This window comes from Sorex araneus, chromosome 3 (assembly GCF_027595985.1).
Source record: "Sorex araneus isolate mSorAra2 chromosome 3, mSorAra2.pri, whole genome shotgun sequence".
In the NCBI taxonomy this organism is placed as follows: domain Eukaryota; kingdom Metazoa; phylum Chordata; class Mammalia; order Eulipotyphla; family Soricidae; genus Sorex; species Sorex araneus.
The window spans coordinates 122,161,808-122,182,212 of NC_073304.1; the positions used below are offsets into that span (position 1 = coordinate 122,161,808).

At 52.4% G+C, this 20,405-nt stretch overlaps 1 pseudogene; it reads right to left on the reverse strand.

The window, feature by feature from the left end:
• Positions 1 to 925: 925 nt before the first annotated feature.
• On the reverse strand, positions 926 to 18,247 carry LOC129403489 (60S ribosomal protein L37a-like; annotated as a pseudogene).
• Positions 18,248 to 20,405: the final 2,158 nt, after the last annotated feature.

Below are 20,405 nucleotides of genomic sequence, written 5' to 3' on the forward strand. Positions count from 1 at the left end.
TTGACCCCCCCCAAACCAAAAAGGCCCCCTCAGGCACTGGGCCCTTTTCTGGGTTTTCGGAGGGGCCTTATGCACCCGGCTCCTTCCCCTGAGACAGGGGACATCTTGCAGGTCTTTCTCCCCACCGCACGCCTAGAGATGTCCCTCGGGTTGAAAATCCTGACACCTGTGTTAGATTTCCTCCCACCCTCTGACACCAAGCGTCCCAATGGCAGTGTGGTGGCCCTTTCTGTTCACTGAGTCTCCAGTCTCCGAGGGAAGCGGCCACACAACAGGCCCCGCATGATGTGGGGAGAAGAAAGAAGGCGGTCAAGGCCCCCGATTGCTAAGTGATGACACGGGCCTGGAGTGAGGGTCTACGTGAGGCAGGAGAGGGGGCACGTGGGGGGTCATTAGCATGTGGAGGACTAGGACGTGTCTTTGTGAGCTCCAGACAGGAAGCCCTGCAGGTTCTGGAGCAGCTGCGAGTAGAGTCAGAGCCTGATGGGACTTTGGATGATCCACTGTTACCCTCTGAGACCCGGAAGTGACGGGAATCACTCTCGAATCTCTCCAGTCTCCTTGGTGGCAAATGACTCTGCCTGGGCCCCCTGCTCTCAATGTTCCCCAGTGGAGATTGTTCCAGTTGACTTTTTTCCCACATGATAACCAGAGAACACAGCTCTTGCTGGCTCCTAAGTATGTCTGTCCCAATGGCACCCTGTAGAATGGGTGTAACTCCAGGTGATGACTCTAGGGACCCCCCGTGACAAGGGTCTGAGCTGGCTCTTCATTAATCAGCCTCGATTCTCCTGCCCCCAAATAGGTCGGCTCTGTTGGAATGAATGGCAGCTCCCAGGTGTCTCCAGCTGGTCTGATTATTTCCCCTCTTCCTTTTCTTTACTTTTTTTTTTAACTAACCCATTTATTATAGGCGAGCAATATTTCATTCAGCAGATATACTGTCTTTCAGTTCCTTCAGTCTTCAGACAGTAGATTTGACTGTGACAGCAGAAGTGGCATTGTAGGTCCAGGCGATCCCCGTGATGGTATCACGCAGGAACCGCGGTGCCAGATGCCCACGGCCCGCCTCTTCATCTTGGTCTTGCCGCAGAAGGAGGACGTGTGCTTGGCGTGCTGCCTGATTTCAATTTTCTTCACCATCTTCCATAACGTGTCCCACATTTATCCACAATCCCCGCCTTCTCGGTGCACCCAGCCGTCTCACCGCCAACCAGCTCAGGGCGCAGAGAGGCTTTTATTTTTTTTAATTATATTTTCCGTTTTCTAATGTACATTTTTTCTGGGGAGATTGTAGATGGCCTTTAGAGAAATCGGGGAGAAAGATGGACGTGTAGATTTCCCACTGGGTGGGAGCACTTTCTTAAGGGGACCTTGGCCCCTTTGTTCCAGGAGTTCAAAGCCTGGGAATCAATGCAGGGGCTATGACTGTTTTTATGATTTAAAAAGAGATCTCAGCTCACTTGATTTAGATTTCGTCTGTTTTCGAAGAGGAAGAATTTCCAGCAGACCTCTGATCTCGTTTGCGTCCAGTGACACCCTGATGAACCAGTCATGCCAGAGGTCAGCATAAGGTCCGTTCCGGCTGCTGCTCCAGCTCTGCTGTCCATTGTGACAGCTCCACCTCACCTAGGGTGGCTGACTGCACCCGCCTGGCCTTGTGCCACCCTAGGATTCAATTATTTTTCTTGTATTTGGGTTTTACAGCTGAGTGGGTTCGGTTCCCACGGTGTGGTTCAACCTAGAGAGAGGAGCCATCTAAGCTCTTTTAGGATGCTGAGACAACCTCCCCACACACACACACGCCAACACACACACATGCACACACACACACACACACACACACACACACACACACGCTGATTTCTCCAAGCATTGGTGAAAGCTCAGGCTTGTAGATCCTGTGTGGAGGAGTCACTCCTAAACTCGAACCCTGCTCTTCTGATCGCCAGTGGGTCCCCCTCCATGCAAGGCAGGTGCAGTGATTCCAAAACACTCGCAGTGGTTCGCTCACCCAAACAAAGCCTTTTCTTTATCTCTGTTTGTTTGCTTGTTTGGGAGCCTCATCCAGCGGTGCTCAGGGCTTACTCCTGGCTCTGCATGCAGGGCTCACTCCCGGTGGGCTTGAGGGCCATATGGGATGCCGGGGATGGAACCCGGTAGGCCAGGTGCAAGGCAAGCTCCCCACCGTCTGTGCTGTCGCTCCAGCCCATAAAGCCCTTCTTTTTCTCTTTCTTTTTTTGGGGAAGGAGAAGGGTGGCCCCCACCGTGTCCTGGAGGTGGGCCTCACTCCCAGCATACTTCCCTGGCAGCGCCGCCCCTGTGCCTCAGGTGCTCCTGCTCAGAGTGCTGGGAGCCACCAGGGTCACCCCAGAGGTGTTGGAGGGGTCACGTGGGACTGGGGTTGACAAGGCCTGGGGCAGGCCAGACTCGTGGCCCGCACTCTGTGCTACCTCCCCAGCCCCTTCTTGACTCCTTCAGCGACAGTGCTCAGCACACACTCGCCCTTCATAAGCCCATGTGGGCAGCCCTGGCCAGACCCCACTTGGTCCTCCTTCCCCTTGGAACCCAGGCCCACTCCGGGTCCCAGGATGTCTGCCTGTAGAAACTAGAAAACCCATGTTGTTCTTTTGGAGTCTAGCTCAGCTGCCTTCCAGAATGATGCAGGGGTTGACCCACCTCCCTTCCCGAGAGGAAACCGGGAAGGAAACAGCAAGGCAAATGTCTCAAATTCTTCTCTTCTTGTATCATGTTTAAAGTTTTATTTTTTTGAAGCTTATTGATTTATTTACTTTGAGTTTGTTTTGCAGGGGCCACACCTAGGGGTGCTCAGGGATTACTCCTGGCTCTGCACTCAGGGAACCATATGAGATGCAGGGCATGGAACCCGGGTCAGCTGCGTGCCAGGTAAACTCCCTACCCACAATCCTATTGCTCCAGTCCCCAAATTGGCTCTTTGCTGGGGCTGGCGAGATAGTGCAGCTGGTAAGAGGCTCACCTTGCATGCTCCTGACCTGAGTTCGATCCTTGGCACCCCATCTGGTTCCCTGAGCAACACCAAGGAGTCATTCCTACATGCAGAGCCAGGAGTCACCCCTGAGCATTTCTGGGTGTGGCCCAACCTCCCCCTAATAAAAACAAACCCAAACTGGCTCTTTTTTTGGTGAAGATTCTGCTCCTGAGTTCACTGCCCTGAACTAGCAGCCTCGGGGGTCAAGGATTCCACCAAGCCCCCCGGCTGGCTACACGCGTCCCTCTCACTCAGGGGCCTGCTGGGATCTGAATCGAGTGGTGGGTATAGAAACCAAGAGCGGTGCCAGGGATGGGTCTGGGACAGAACCAGCGTGGTTTGGCATGGCGGCTGCCCGGGGCACTGCATTTTCTCAGGCAGGGCAGGGTGAGTGCCGCAAAGGGAAGTGGAGAGGCCGGGTCTGCCAAGGCGGGGGCAGAACAAGCCACTTCGCCTGGCAAGGCAGCTTCGTCGGAACTCAGGGTTCTATGGACCCATCTTCACCTAGGCATTCTCTCAGACCAGGCGCTCCCTCCGAGCCTCGTCCAAACTTGGGGGCCCCTGCCCTGCCCATGTGTTCGTGCCAAGGCCCTGCCAGCTGCAGGAGGCCAGCCCAGGCAGGAAGTGGTTCTGCATGGGCCGTTCTGCCACGTGAGCTCAGGGCTGCAGGAGAGGATTCGCCCCCCCCCCCCCCCCGCTGCCCCTGCCGCCCACCCCCCCATTTCCTTCGGGGCCCAGAGATGCACAGAGACCCGGAGCTGGGAACTGGGACCCCGGTGCTCAACCTTTTCCTTCACCGTTTGGTCAGGCGATGTTGTTGCTGGAGTACTGGGAAGAGCCCCTGACCTGTTGGTTATGGTCAGCTCAGCAGCAGGATCTCGGTCCAGCCCCTGCCTGCCCCTTATCTCCAACAGACCCTGTCCGAAGGGAGGAGCTGAGCTGTGCATGCCCCGAGCGGTGCGTCTTGGAGGAACCCAGGGCAGAAGAGAGGAAGTCCAACAGAAACAGAACTAACTAGCTTGTGCGGAGACAGACCCCGGTGCTGGCTGCCTGACACGTGTCCCTCGTTTTGTTTGTTTACTTATGTATTTATCGTATTCGATATGCCAGCAACAGTAACAACAAGTCTCACAATGGAGACGCTACTGGTGCCCGCTCGGGCAAATCGATGAACAACGGAGGGCAGTGCTCGAGTGCTGCTTATTTATTTGTGGAGTGGTTCTCAGGCCACACATGCAGAGCTCGGGGGCTGCTCCTGGCTCTGTGCTCCGGAGAGATCCCTGGCAGTGCTGGGGGAACTCTAGCCCTAACTGAGGCCGGAGACTTGAACCAGGATCAGCCGCAGGCAAGGAAGGGACCTGAGCTCCTGCACTGTCTCTCCAGCCCCAACTTGTTGCCTCCGTTTAATACTAAAATCCATTCCCAAGAGGCGGGGAGATTGGGGGGCACTTGCTTTGCCTGCTGCCTGTTGGGTTCAATCCCCTGCACAGTGCAGGGTCCCCCAAACACCTCCAGGAGTGATCCCTGAGCACAGCCAGGTGTGGCCCCAGAACAAACAAACAAACAAAAATTACACCCAGGGCCAGAGAAATTGGACGAGGGATAAGGTACTTGCAAGTAGCCAGCACTGCTTCCAGTCCTGCACCTCCCGAGAGACCACCAACAGTGACCCCTGGGCACAGAGCCCTGAGTAAGCCCTGAGCACGGCCAGGTGTGGCCCCAAATGAAAAAGAAAAGAACAAAGAAAATCACGCTCAGTGGCCAGAGTCTGCTCAGGCACCGGGGTCGTGCATGTGTAGGACCCCAGACCGCATCCGCATCACCCCTCCACCCCCCCTCCCGTTCCCAATATCAGCAGTTACAGCTCTGGAAGTCCCTGAACGTGCTCTCAGTGACCCTGCCCCACCTCACCCCCCAGCACCACCAGGTCTTAGGTGGTGCCACATCACCCAGCCCCAGAACTGGACCTTCTGTCCTGGGTGGGTAAGTATCCCCAGGAGTGGCCCCCAAACTCTGAGCACTGCTTGGGAACCTTCCCCACCAAAATCATTAATTAAAAACCATGGGGCTGGAGCAGACAACACAAGGGTAAGGCACTTGCCTTGCATGTGACTGACTGGGGTCCAATATTTGGCACCCCCAAAAGTCCCCTGAACCCACCAGGAGTGATCCCGGAGCACAGAGCCAGCAGTAAGCCCTGACTACAGCCCCCACACAAAACAAAATCACACACACGGGTGGAGATTTAACACGCTGATGAGGCAACACACTCGTGTTAGGACATGATTCCAGGCTAAGCACATGCCAGTGGAAGACAGCGTCCCTGCACATGAGGCCCGGTGGGGTGGCCAAGCTGCTCACAGCGCTTATGAGAGATATCTCTGTGTCTGAGCTTGTGGGAGAGATCTCTGTGTCTGAGCTTGTGAGAGAGGTCTCTGCGTCTGAACTTCTGAGAGAGATTTCTGTGTCTGAGCTTGTGAGAGAGATCTCTGTGTCTGAGCTTGTGAGAGAGATCTCTATGTCTGAGCTTGTGGGAGAGATCTCTGTGTCTGAGCTTGTGGGAGAGATCTCTGTGTGTCTGAGCTTGTGAGAGAGGTCTCTGTGCCAGAACTTCTGAGAGAAATCTCTGTGTCTAAGCTTGTGGGAGAGAATTCTGTGTCTGAGCTTGTGGAGAGATCTCTGTGTCTCTTCTGCCTCTCTCCCGCTGTGCCCAGACAGGCCCACCTGCACTGGCAAGGGCAGTCTTCACTCCTCAGTCTGCTGACTCCCAAGCTAATCTCTCCCAGACACCCCCAGGAAGGACATTTTAGCCGTATCTGTGCACCCTTGAACACAGTCAAGCTGAAACATAAAATTAGCTGTTGCGACACAGGTATGTGGAGACCGCCCTGAGTCAGCCAAGAACCACATGAAAAGACCAGAGGGACAATCCCTGGAGCCCTCCCAGGGATGGGACAGGTGCCTAATCCCAGGCCAGGATGCTCGTAACTCACATGACCACCAACAAAGTCCACCTGAGCTTCATACCTCAGTGCTGGGGCAGAATTCGAGCCAAGTTCAACATGTCTTGGGTCAATCCTATGAAGCTTAAGAGCAAAGAAGAAATCGATTCCAAGTAATGTAAGTGCATCCAGGGTAAAGTTCCAAAAATCGGGGGCTGTCCTTTTGGAAAACAATATGGACGATTCTCAAAAAACTAGAGGTTGAGCTCCCATCTGACCCAGCAATACCACTGCTGGGAATATATCCCAGAGGAGCAAAAAAGTATAGTCAAAATGACATCTGCACTTATATGTTCATCGCAGCACTGTTTACAATAGCCAGAATCTGGAAAAAACCCGAGTGCCCTAGAACAGATGACTGGTTGAAGAAACTTTGGTACATCTATACAATGGAATACTATGCAGCTGTTAGAAAAAAGGAGGTCATGAAGTTTGCTTATAAGTGGATCAGCATGGAAAGTATCATGCTAACTGAAATGAGTCAGAAAGAGAGAGACAGACATAGAAAGATTGCACTCATCTGTGGAATATAGAATAATAGACTAGGAGTCTAACACCCAAGAACAGTAGAAATAAGTACCAGGAGGTTGACTCCATGGCTTGGAGGCTGGTCTCTCATTCTGGGCAACTCAGAGAAGGAAACACCAAGTAAAATGTGGTCGGAGGTCATGTGGGGGAAGGGTGATGCGGGCCGAATGTAGACTAGAGACTGAACACAATGGCCGCTCAACACCTTTATTGCAAACCACAGCACCTAATCAGAGAGAGAGAACAAAAGGGAAGACCCTGCCACAGTGGCAGTGTGGGGTGGGGGGAGATGGGACGGGGGATGGGGGGAGGGATGCTGGGTTTATTGGTGGTGGAGAATGGGCACTAGTGAAGGGATGGGTTCTCGAACTTTGTATGGGGGAAACATGAGCACAAAGATGTATAAATCTGTAACTGTACCCTCATGGTGATTCACTAATTAAAAATTAAAAACAACAACAACAACAAAAAAAAATCGGGGGCTGGAGCAGTAGCACAGCAGGGAGGGCACTTGCCTTGTATGCCGCTGACCCAGGTTTGATTCCCGAAACCCACAGATCCCCTAAATACCACCAGGAGTGAATCCTGAGTGTGGAGCCAGGAGCATGCCCTGAGCATTGCCGGATATGGCCCCCCAACAAAACACAACAAACAAAAAAGCTCCAAAATGTTTATAAAAATGTTGAGTGCCCACACATTCACACATGTAACATCCAACAAGGTCAAATCCATAGAGTCTGGTGTGTAATAAAAACACTCACCAGAGATAAATCCGGAGCCGCTGAGCGCGAATCGGACCCTCTGCGCCTAAAGACTTTGATTCCAGAGATGTAACACATCCGGGCATCCAGCGCAGCATCCGATAGCGATGCACTGGGACACCAAACTGGGCTAGAACTCTGTGCTGCCGGGGGTGGATTTTTTTTCCTCCCCACCCTGTCTTCCTGCACGGAAAGCGGCGGGCTGGCGGCACCCATGTGGCAGGCGCCATCTTCTGTGACTCCAAACCCACAGGTATTCGGATTTTACTTTGGGGGCTCCCAGGAACTCAGGGGAAGGGGGCATAACCGGCACGCCCTCGGCCCAGATAAATCCGGAGCCGCTGAGTGCGAATCGGACCCTCTGCGCCTAAAGACTTTGAATTCAGAGACTTCTTACAGCAATGCACTGGGACTGTGAGCTGGGCTATGTAATTTCTGGCAGAATTTTCCCTGGACTTTATACAGAAATCCAAATTGTCAGCAATGTGAAACGGTTCCATTTGAACAGGTCTGACTTGGTTGGGAAACTCCAAATAATAACAGTAAGTTTTTGTTGAAATATTGAAGGTTTTTAATGTAGCAGCCACCTCTGGACTGTGAACTAAGCAAAAGCCCCAAGCTGGCCGACGCGGCATGGAGTACACCATACTATGAGGCGCAGGAAGGGGGATGAGGGGGAAAAAGAAAAAAAAAGGGAAAAGGAAAAAGAAAAAAAGAGAGAGAGAGAGTTATGTCAACTATAGTGAGTTTTGTGTTGAATTATGGAATGTAATCAAGGTAAAGAAAAAATGAAGTGAAATTCATTAGTTATACAGTAGGGGGTAGGGGGTGGGGGCGGGGGGTATACTGGGGTTTCTGGTGGTGGAATATGGGCACTGGTGAAGGGATGGGTGTTTGAATATTGTATAACTGACATATAAACCTGAGAACTTTGTAACTTTCCACATGGTGATTTAATAAAAATTTAAAATAAAATAAAAAAAAACAATCACCAACTGCCAGGGGTGTAGCTCAGCAACAGTGAAGACTTTATTTTTCATTTTGTTTTGCTTTTGGGGTGACACTTGGTGGTGATCTGTCCTTACTCCGGGCTCTGCGCTCAGAGATCATTCCTGGCAGGCTCAGGAAACCATAGGTGGTGCTGGGAACCTAACTTGGTCAGGCTGCCTGCAAGGCAACCGTCCTACATGCTGTACTATTTCTCTAGCTTGCAGTTTGTTTGGTTTTTGCTTTTTGACAGTGGAGGCTTTAAATGAGTTTAAAGAGTTTCAGGGTTTGGTCCCCGATACTGCAAAAAAAAATATTGAATTATTTTCCAGACACGCAGAAGAGTGGGGGAAATTCAGCCCACTAATGAGGAGAAAATTCAGTCATCTGAAACTGACCCAGAAAAGACAGAGAGGGTCGAATTTATGGGCAGAGACATTAAAACTGTGATTATAGATGATTTCATATATTCATGAAGTTGGAGAAATATTGAACATGTTAAATGATGACAAGAAAGATATTAAAAGGACACAAATCATAAGGATTAATAAACTTAAAGAAATAGAAACCATCCAAATGAAATAGGGGAGGGCTGGAAAGTAAAAGAGTAGATTATCCAGGCGCCGAGGGACTAGCTCAGCCTCGCAAATGAGATCAATAGACAGAGATGGACGCGGACCCGGCCGCATAGATCATCTGGAGCTCTGGAAGAGGGGTTTGTGTTTGACATTTTTTTCCCCAAATATGATGAAAACGACAGATCACACAGAACCCAAGAAGCTCGAAGCACTGAACGAAGCAGCGCCTTCATGATCGTCCTGTGGAATTTGTGATGCAACCCCCTCACAGGTGTCAGCGGGGTCCCATGCTTGCAGTAGGATGCCGGGGTCACAGGTCCCGGTTCACCTTGGAAGCCGCTGCCAGCACCTTTGAATGAATCTCCACCTTCCCTCTCCGCCCCACCCTCCATCCCCATCATGCTGCCCCCACCCCTGAAGGCCCCTCAGCTGATCCTAGAGTTCCAACGAGGGACTTTCAGCGCCTGGATAATGTGGGCGACCCACTCTCAGGACATCAAGATGCCAGACGGCGCCATAGACAAGGTCTCTCTGAGAAGACAATTGCCAGTACCAAAGCCAGATTGCCCTGGCATGCTCAGGAGATGTGACTCGGAGCTCTGACAAAGGCCTACAGAGCGCGAAGCCAAGACAGATGGCCCGGCCAGACATGAGTCCCAGAGAACCCAGAAGAGTGACAGGGTCTAAGGCGGAGCCCGGAGTTCTCCCACTCATTCCTTCCTCCCTGAAGGACTGACTTGAGGCCCTGGCATATTCAAGGCACTGCTCTGGGTCCAGGAGGTGCAGGAGCCTGGAAAGAGGGCTCCCCATGTGACAGAGGGAGGAGATGGGAGGTGGACAGCAATAAGGGGGTGACCAGTGACAGGGCACATGAGCATCGGTCTTCCAGGGCCCCAGAGCGGAAACTGGCAGAGCAAAGGGTCAGCAGTATAAGAGCAGGGCGTGCTGGGGTGTGTAGAAGCCGGTCACGCTGGGGTGCATAAGAGCGGGGCATGTGTGGTGTGTAGAAGCAGGGTGTGCTGGGGTGTGTAGGGGCGGGGTGTGCTAGGGGTGTGTAGGAGTGGGGCATGCTCTGCGAGGCACAGGGGTACCTGCCAAATGGGCATTAAAGGTCTTGCCAGGAGGACTGGAACGAGTGTCCCTGAGGAGTTTTGCAGAGGTGCAGGGGGTGGAGGTGCACAGATGTCTCCAAGGGCCGGCCCTGACCCCGTGGGGGCGGAGGGACACCACACGAGGCGCAGAGTTGAGAGAGAGGCTGGGGGAGATTCGGGCAGAGACAACAGGGTCTGAGTCAGGTAATTGTGGGTCTGCTGTGGGGAGTGGGGAGGCCTTTGGGGACTCGGAGGGAGAAGATATTTCTTAGCCTCGAGCACCATCACAGACAAGATAAAAGGCAGGAGACGCCGCTCTGACAGCCTCAGGAGAGCTGTCACCGGGCTGCCTGTCCAGCAGAGTGACCGGAGGGGCATCAAAGCAGGCAGAGGGGTCGGCAACAGAGAGACGAGTGTGGCTCCAGGCAGAAGCCCCCAGGCGCCGCCCTGCCCTCCCCTTCCCTCTGTTTCTAAGTTTCCAGCCACGCCTGCTCCCGCTCAGTCATTCCGTAGCAACTCAGCCCCTGAGCACGAATGATGCTATTCCTTGGCCCTGGGTTCCTCAGGGTCCTTCTGACTCATTCTTCCCTGAGAACCTGGCTTCCCCTCATGCTCACCCTGCCCGCCCACGCAGCAAAATTCAGGATCCCGCTCTGTTCCACGGGTCCGGGTCCCTTGAACCAGTGGACTGGTGGCCTCTCTCCCTACTCAGCACCCCCCAAGTGTCTCAGAGGTCAGAGTTGGGCTTTATCTACTTCTTAACGTTCAGGGTCCACTCGGGGCCTGAAAGGATGGTGCAGGGGGTTATCTATGCAGGCTGGCTGCCTGGAGACACGGTCAGGGCGGGGATCAAGGATGGGGGGTGCGTGGGATGGGTGAATGAATACTTAGGGAAGAGAGAAGTAAATGTATGAGAATAATCAGTGGGGGGAGGGAAGGAACAAGTTATCAGAGACAGATAAATAAATGCATGAGTAACTGATTATAAAGGTGAAGGTCCAGGGGCATGAGATATAAAAGGCTTCTGTTCTGTCCTCCCCTTTTTTTTTTGCTTTTTGGGTTACACCTGACGATGCTCAAGGGTTACTCCTGGCTCTCCACTCAGGACTCACCCCTGACAGTGCTCAGAGGAACATATGGAATGCTGGGAATCCAACCCAGGTAGGCTGCATGCAAGGCAAATGTCCTACCCACTGTGCTATTGCTCCAGCCCCTCCTGTGTCCCCCATTTTTGAATTTACACATATATGCAGCTGAGCTGAACCCTGCTCATTTGCCTGGATTCTGGTCCATGCCCAGGAAACAGGCTTGTCCACTTAGGTATTTTAATCCTGTTGAGAACTCTTAGCATTGATAGTGTTATTGTTGCTTTTATCATCATCATCATCATCATTACTAGTCAAAAATTCCCCCCAAAGATTCAGGCAGGTCTAAGTGGACAAAAGTTAAGTTCAGCCTGTTTTTAATCTTCATTTTAAATTTCCAGGGGGAGAAAGGATGCCATGAGTGGAAGAAGAAAAAGTGCTTTGTTCTCCAGTGAGACTTAAATTTCCGAAAGCCATTGCCCCAGCTCACTCTCCATCAATACAGACAGAGTGGGCAAACCTTATTTCCTTTTCTTTGCAATGAGGAAATTGCTTAATCATTTGCCTACAAAAAGAAAAGACAGCACTGAACACCAGCCTATTTTAATAGGAAGCACAAAGACTTCTCATCTTAAAGCTAACGACCTCACATTTATATTAAATAGGCCCCCGAGCTCCCTCCTTAAATCCTCATTTTCTTTTTGTCTCCTGGAGTTTTAACCACAAGACCAGTGATGGTGGTGGTGGGGGTAGGGAGAGGAGGTGGTGTGTTAGGAGTGGGGGATGGGGGGCGGGGAAATCTGCCATCTGCCTCAAGATGTATTTCTCAATATGTCCACGAGGGGGCGCTCCCAGATCAGACACCGGGGGCTGCTGGCCACCTGCCTCGAGGCTGCCACCTCCTGTAGATGCAGCATCTTGGCCGACCAGAGCAGGACTGGACCAGGGAGCAGGAGCTTAAGGCCTCCTTGAAGACCAGTTGCGGCTCTGAAGGCGGAGCCAGGGCTCTACGGAGGGAGAGGGTGACCCTTGAAACCTCCCTGCAGTTCGGCTGGAGAAGCTGTTTTTCTGGGAGGTTGGGCATAACCTCAGAGCCGGCTATGTTCCTGGAGGCCTTCTGTGAAGACCAGAGGACACCAGGGGCCCTGGGGAGTGGCCATCCAGGGCGGGGAAGAGGTAGAGGGCCAAAGAGGACGCATCTCTCTTGGTAGGGTTGGTGGTTGGCCAGTGTCCACCCATGATACCAAGCAAGGAAGCGGTTTCCAGGTGTGCAGTCTTCGTCCTTGCTCTCTGGGGCTCAGTTGCACTGGCCAGAAGGAAGGGGGCGCTCTTATGCACTCCGTCTGGAGAGGGGGAGGGTAGCGGCAGGAACAGGACCATTTTCTGCAGGAGTCTGATTACCAGGTACAGCCCCTGGGATGGGGGACCCAGGTGCCAACTGCACAAGCGTGCTGTGCCTGTTTGGGGGTGCTTGGAGAGTGAGGGGATGCTCTTAGAGACCCCTCCCTTCCAGGGCCCCTCTGAGGGCCCCTACCCGATGTTCCCCGAGACCCCTGACCTCTCTCCAGAAGATTTTACAGGGAAGATCACTGTGAAACCTGGGGTAGCTGAGCCGGCCACAGGACACTGGAATTGGGAGCAAATAGAGGGGGGTCCTGGGAGTGAGTTTTCTACAAAATAATAAATTGCCCCTTGCTGAAGTGGCCCAGGGGCATGAGATCATGCCCCTTTAAGATCAAATGCTGAGCTCCTTAGAAATGGAGAGAGGGGGGCTAGAGCAGTAGCACAGTGGGTAGGGCTTTTGCCTTGCACGCAGCCGACCCGGGTTCAATTCCCAGCATCCCATATGGTCCCCCGAGCACCGCCAGGAGTAGTTCCTGAGTGCAGAGCCAGGAGTGACCCCTGTGCATTGCCGGGTGTGACCAAAAAAAAAAAAAAAAAGCAAAAATAAAAGAAATAAAAAATAAATGGAGAGAGGGAGGCACTGCCAGAAGAATGGGTGCTCTCGGAAGAGAAGCGCCAGAGGAATCTAAAGGCCGTGAGAACAGGAGGGAACCACCCAGAGTCCAAGTTAATGGCCAGGGTAGCTGGAGGAAGGCCTGCCACAAGCCAACTCTGTGAGGACCCGTGAGGCTCCTTCTCCACCTGGACTCTCCGCTTTTCCCTCCAGAGAAGCCTGTGTTCTCTCTTGAACACGTGTGTGTGTGTTTTGTGGTTTTGGGGGCCACACCTGACAGTGCTCAAGGCTTACCCCTGGATCAGAACTCAGAAATCACTCTTTGTAGTGAGGGGCGGGGGTTAAGGGAGTTGGGGGACCCTATCAGGTGCCTGGAACCAAACCCTGGCTGGTCACATGCCAGGCAAACACTCTGGCCCCTGAATGAATGTCTTTAAATAAAGCTTCTTTCACTTTGTGATTTCATCTCCTGAAATTCCGTTCTGCAGGGAATGTTTCTGGGAAACCTCTGCTATGGCTGAGACGTAGTTTCCTCCTACCGCAAGGAGCAAGTTCTTACTCCGAGCCCAACTCCCGGCAAACTCGGTGGTAGGGCCCGTACCCGCGCCGTGCAGGTCAAGTGGGCAGCCAGTGTGGTGTGGCGGCTGGTGGGGGTGCTTGGAGCCGGCTCTGCCCGTCCTGACCCTTGCCCTGCCCAGAGGCAGAGGTGGCCTGGAGCAGGCTGGGAGTTAGGGGAACCCCAGAGGTGGAATTTGAAGAAGTCACTCTGTCACCAGCCTGAAGGCTGCCAGGACCCACCTTGTGGACACAGGAATTAAGCCTGATAAGACCCTCACCTGGCGCCAGCACAGACCAGAGGAGGCTGGACCCCCCTCTGAGAGAGGCTCCAGCAGGAACAAAAGGCCGGGAAAGGAGTGTGGAACAGGACCGGCACCTGCTCCCCCCTCTGCCCTGTCAACAGGACTCTTACCTAGGTCAAAAGTCCATGGGGAGAAACCCAGTCAGTAAACCAGCCTGAACAAAGGGAGCACGCGGGTGCTGTGTGAGCCCGGGGCCCGCATCTCCCCTCTCAGATGAGTACCTTAGTACTCAGCGCTGAGTACGGGGGCTCTCTCCACTCTGCAGAAGCCCGCCTTCCCTCTCGAGCACCTTACTCTCTCTCTCCTCTCTCTCCCTCCTCTTCCTCAAAACTTCCAGATAGGGGCTGGAGCGATAGCACAGCGGGTAGGGCATTTGCCTTGCATGCGGCCGACCTGGGTTCGATCCCCGGCATCCCATATGGTCCCCCAAGCACCGCCAGGAGTAATTCCTGAGTGCAAAGCCAGGAGTAACCCCCTGAGCATCGCTGGGTATGACCCAAAAAGCAAAAAAAAAAAAAAAACAAAAAAAAAACCTTTCAGATAAAACCTGTCTTTACTTCACTGCTTGTCTCCTGCTGAATTTTTTTTTTCTTTTTGGGCCACACCCGGCGATGCACAGGGCTCACTCCTGGCTCTGCCCTCAGGAATTGATGTCGGTGGGCCCCACGGGTGACTTTTGTGAAGCGGGGAGGAGAAAGACGGTCACTTTCTCTCCAACCGCCTCAAACACCGGGACCCAGGGTTACTGGGTTCTTGTCTCGCTCGCGGAAAAGAATTTCAGGAGTAGACAAGCAGTGAAGTAAATAGATTTTATTCAGAGGTTTCTGAGGGAGGGAGGAAGGGATAAGTGGAAAAGAAAGACCAGTAGGAGTAACGCGCTCAAGGGAGAACGCGGGCTTCTCCAAGGGTGGAGGAAGCTCTACACACATCCTAGCACTAGACACAAAAGCATGAAAGTACACATCTCAAGGGGGGAGATGCGGGCGACACATGTGCTCGGCCACATGGCACAAGCAGCACATGGGCTCAGGCAGCATATGCGCGCAGTTCCTTTGTTCAAGGTGGCCTTTATAGGGTTTCTCCAACCTGCCCCCACGTGGGGGCTTCTTCCCAGGTAAAAGTCCGTTGCTAAGGAGGTTACCAGGGAGGTTGGGAGTGGTGATGGCCTTCTTTGGGGAACCCCCTGGGGAGGGGTCTATTGTCCTCAGGGTCTGCTGATGGTTTCTTCCGGGTCTTTTGTTTTCTTGAATCTGCACATCTTAAGAGTCCCCTTCCCAGAGACTCTGTTAAATCTCAATTTTCATTGCCAAGGGCCTTTCCCTATCTACCTGCCTACATCAGAATTAGCCCTGGCGGTACTCAGGGAACCACATGGGATACTGGGTATCGAACCCGGCTGGGCCGCATGCAAGGCTGTGCTATTGCTCCAGCCCCCTCCTGCTGAAAATTCTTTTTCTGTAAGGGAAGGACCATGGGCCGGAGAGACCCCGGGGAAAGTTAGGGCCTGCGCAAGTGAGCAAGGTGACCAAGGCACAGGTCCTGCTTAGCAGTCCTAGATGCCCCCAGGCCTTCCTGGAGGGCAGAGGTGGGGGGAGAGGAAGCTACAGATCCCCTTCTCGGCCACCTCTCCCCTCCCTACTTCACAGAAGCCACCCAGAGACCCCCACGGCAGCAGATACACTCTTCTCCCAAGACTCCCTCCTTCGCTCCCCGCTTCACCCCCCAAAGTTCTTGGGGAGACAGCCAGGGGTCAGGAGGCCTGGAGCTGGATTTGTGAGCTGGCTCTGGGGGGAGGCAGCTCTCCCTCCTGCAGCAGCGTCTGGGGGGGGGGGGGGGGGCGGTGGCACACAGCAGGGTTGGGGCGGTGGCACACAGCACACTCTTCACCCGCCTTAGGCAGTTGCTCCTCCCTGCCTCCCCCTACCCACCCCCTCACCCACTGAGGCCAGGGCACCACCTTCACACGCACAGGTCAGCTCTGCACCAGCAGAACTTTGGGGGTCTTTCCAAAACTCAAATTTAGCTCTGGAAAAAGCTCAGACATGTCAGCATGGGGAAGGTTCCTTGGACACCAAAAAAGTTCCTTGTAAGTGCTTATAAATTAATACTTGATGCCTTACAGTACCTTTAAAACTCTTCTTAAGTGCAATTTACAAACTGTTATTCTGTTTCTAGGCCGTCACTTTCAAGGGGTTTTTGATTAATGGTCAGTCTCCTTGGACTCAGTTAAATGATCCGTCCCACTTGCCAACTTGGTTAATTAAATTATCTCCCACATTTTACACAGCACTTCCTAATTTAACACATTCCATTTCCTTTTTCAAACACTTCCCGTTGCCTGACCCGACAAGGCAAAACTTTCTAAAGGATTTGAAGCCGCTTTGGGAAATCTAATTTACAAAACCTAGACATACAGCGAAATCTCAATATCTCTTCTACCTGTTGGTGGCATTTATAAATTTGGTCTGAGGAGATATGCGTGTGTGCTTCTTGACAGAAGAAACACAAGTCTAAAATCAATTACACATTTTAAATTGGAGTCGCAAGGCTAATTGGTTCATATCCTAATATGCCTAAAAAGGGACCAGTTCTTTAATGCTGTGAAAACCTGAAACACCAAAGACTGAGGGAGAGAGTCTGACTTCTAAACCTTTGCTGGGTGACAGACAGGGACCATCTCCAGCCTAGTGGCTGAAGCATCTTCCTTCAATGTAACATGCCACCCCTGGGCCAAGAGCCTTCTACGATGGTCCCCAGATCCATATGACCTTCCTCCTTCAGAACAGAACCTCAGAGGGACCAGAGCGATAGCACACCTGCCTTGCATGCGGATGACCCAGTTTGATCCCCAGTACTCCAAATAGTGTCCCCAAGCCTGCCAGGAGTGATCCCTGAGCACAGAACCAGGAGTAAGCCCTGAGTATCACTGGGTGCAACCAAAACAAACAAACAAACAGACAGAACCTCAACTTCTGGGTGGGCCTTTGGCACCTCGCATAAATACAGTATCTCCCTTGCATCCCAGCGTGTCCACGTGATTGGAGAGAGGGAGAGAAGCAGAAACAACACTGTGTGGTGTCACTCCCAGGAGCTGAAGAGGGAGGACGAACTGCTTCTCCCTCTATTTTTGTGGATTCCTCCATCTTGCTGCCTTGGCCATGCAGCCGGAGAGAGGGATGCCCTGCCTCGTCTAGTTCCTCTCGTACCTGGGGAGCGAGCCCTGCTTGGACCATCTGATGGCCTGGGAGACGTCTGGGGAAACAGACCCCCTGGCTCAGTCCCCGGCGGCCGGGACCGCACCGGGTGAATCCTGCTGTGGCTTGAGGGGCTGCAGAGTTTGCACAAGTGCCCACTGAGGAGGATGCCAGCCTGGAACACCCCAGCGGGGTGAGTGATGGAACCTTCTGACCTGGTCCAGGCCCCAGATGGACAGCACCCCGAGTAAGGCAGCCCAGAGCAACAGCACAGAGAGGAGAAACTAGGTTCTTGGCGGGGCGGGGAAGGCAAGGGCCGTGTGTTTCTGCAGCAAAGGTTCAATCAAGTTCGGCCCTGGGCTGCCCACTCTGACCAGCTCATCAAACAGACACTGATCTCGTTTAAACTCCTACGCGTGTGAGGCTAGTGGGAGCCTGTGGGCCAGAGAGGCCTGCTGAGATGGGCCATGTCAGCGCCCCGGGTGATTGTCTCTGGCTCTTGACAGACAGGCAGGGTCCCTTTTTAATTGGTTGCCATGACAATGAGGGACTCCATTTCCTCTATAAAGAGATTGGTATCCTAGGCAATTAGATTCTGGCCATAGCTGTTACTTAATTTTTCTGTCTTCTGAAATTATACTCTCCAGTGCGTACATGTGTGCGTGCAAGCACACACACACACACACACACACACACACACACACACACACACACACACACACACTCCCCATCTTCCCACCCTCTGCCCAGGAGGTCACAGCCCACTTCTTTTCTTCCTTGGCTAATCTCCTCATGACCTAATTGAATTCTGGGGCTGTTTTGTGCCCGCGCTGTCTCCCCAGACTGTCCTCTGATGCTGAGACGTCCTGTAGGAGCCACCGTCTCACTCCGTCTCACTCTGTCGTTGGTGTGTCCTGAGGCAGAGTTAGCTGCAGTGATTCTCCCTCTCTGCACCCTGGACTTCCGATCTGCAAAGGGAGAAGGTGTCACACCCTGGGTGGTGGCAGTGGAGGAGACCTAGCATTTTCTGTGCAGTTCTCAGCCCCTTAGTGCCCTGCTCCCGGGCTGTCCAGGTGCTCCGGACCCTGGAGTCTGTTCGACTCCTCCATCCCAACCGGCCTCAGGCAGCTGCTCCACCATCAACTTGGCCCCAAGTTCTTCCCTGTAGCTCTTTGGGGATGGCTTTTCCCCCATCTTCACATCTTATTTTAAAAAGTTCAGCCCTGTCAGGAGTGCTCCTGAACACAGAACCGGGGGTGGGTCCTGAAACACAGCTGGATGGGGCCCCCAATCAACACAAAAGGCAGATCATGTAGGGGCTGAGGCTCTTGCCTAGCTCATGGCCAACTCTGCTCTGGCTGAATCTCAGGCAAGACATGTGGTCCCCTGAGCACCTCCAGGGGTGACCCCATGGCACAGAGCTAGGATTAGCCCCTGAGCACTGCCAGACGTGACTCAAACCCCTCTCCCCTCCCTTTCCGCCAAACCCCATAAAAGTCATCTCTCCTAATGCAGAAAGATAAAACTTGATCACTGTTTAACACCCTACACAAAAAATTCACTCCAAATGAATGAACACAACACTCCAATATCAGATCTGAAAACATAAAACACACAGGAGAGAACATAGCTGATGCATTCCAGGATCTCAACATCAGAACCATGTTCAGTGCAAATGCCAAGGGAAGCCAAGGCAAAAGCAAACCCACAGTGCTATATCAAAGGAAAAGACGTTTCACAGCAAAGGGACCAGCCAAGGTCAAAGGCAGTCGAGTGATTGGGCAAGGATATTTGCACGTCACAAATCTGACGGGGCATCAATGCCCAAAACATATCAGGAAGTTACAGAACTCAAAAAAGCAATCAGCCCAAAATGGGCCAAAGACAGAAGTAGACACTCCTCCAAAGAAGACCTACAAAGGGTCCCCAGACACTTGAAGATGCCGAATACCTCTTCCTAATGCGGGAAGGCTAATGAGCCAATGAGAGAGCACCTCACACCTGTCAGGAGGATCTGGGTCAAAAAGATGGGAAAAAACAAGTGTTGGAGAGAACGTGGAGAGAAGGGAGCCCTGACACAGGATGGGTGGATGGTTATTACATATTAGGGCAAAGGATAAAATTACATATTCATTACATGCATCACATATTGGTGGGAATGGAAATAGGTGCGCCCTTGACGGAAAATGGCATGGAAATTCCTTTTTTAAATAAAAATGGAAATTTCTTATTATTCAGCAAATAGTACAGCAGGTACGGTGTTTGCCTTGCATGCAGCTGACCCGGGTTTGATTCCTCCGTCCCTCTCGGAGAGCCCGGCAAGCTACCGAGAGTATCCTGCCCTCACGGCAGAGCCTGGCAAGCTCCCCGTGGCATATTCAATATGCCAGAAACAGTAATAACAAGTCTCACAATGGAGACAGTACTGGTGCCCGCTCAAGCAAATCGATGAACAATGGAACGACAGTGCTACAGTGCTACAGTGCAGCAATAGTCCTCCTAGACATTTACCCAAAGTATATAAAAGCACTCACTCAAAAGGATATATGTACCCCTAAATCCTCAGCATCATTATTCACAAGCTTCACATCAATCTGAATGTTGAAAGACAGCTGGTTCCATATGAAACGGGGTACATGTGCCCAGTGCGACTATGTTCTGCCATCTTTACAGGTGAAAACGTGTGTTTTGCAACCACATGGGTGGAACATGAGATGAGATGACTAAAAGGAATAAGGAAGGATGGGAAAGACAATGGCCAGAAGGGATCACTCCTATGTAAAATACAAGTAACGGTAGCAAATAAAGTGACAAACAACCAAATTAGCCTGAGACTCGGTGAGCTCCAGTGATTACTGGAAAGAAAGGGGAAGTGCATGCTGGGAAAAAGGCAGAGGGGTCTTTTTGGTGGTGAGATGGTCCGGAATCTCATTTGGCAATGGAGGGGTAGTTAGTGGTGGTTCCACACTAGAAGAGAAAAAATGACAATAAGGATTCCAAAAATTACATTGCTTGAGAGATTCTCCCTGACTATTTTTGTTGTTTGTTTGTTTGTTTGTTTGGGAGCCAGCCACACGCTGACATGCTCAGGGGTCACTCCTGGCTCTGCACTCAGGAATCATTCCTGGCAAGGCTCAGGGACTACTGTGGGTTCCCGCCTGGGTCGGCGGCATGCAAGGCGAGGACCCTACCTGCTGTACTCTCTCTCCCTGACTATTCTTGAGAGTCAGAGCAGCCTTCCTACCCCTCCCACCAAAGGTTGTAAAGGGAACTTTAATAGCGAAAAGATAACTTTGAGGGAAAAACAAAGCCCTGCTGAAAAGTCCCATCCTTACCCAAGCCTGCATGGTGT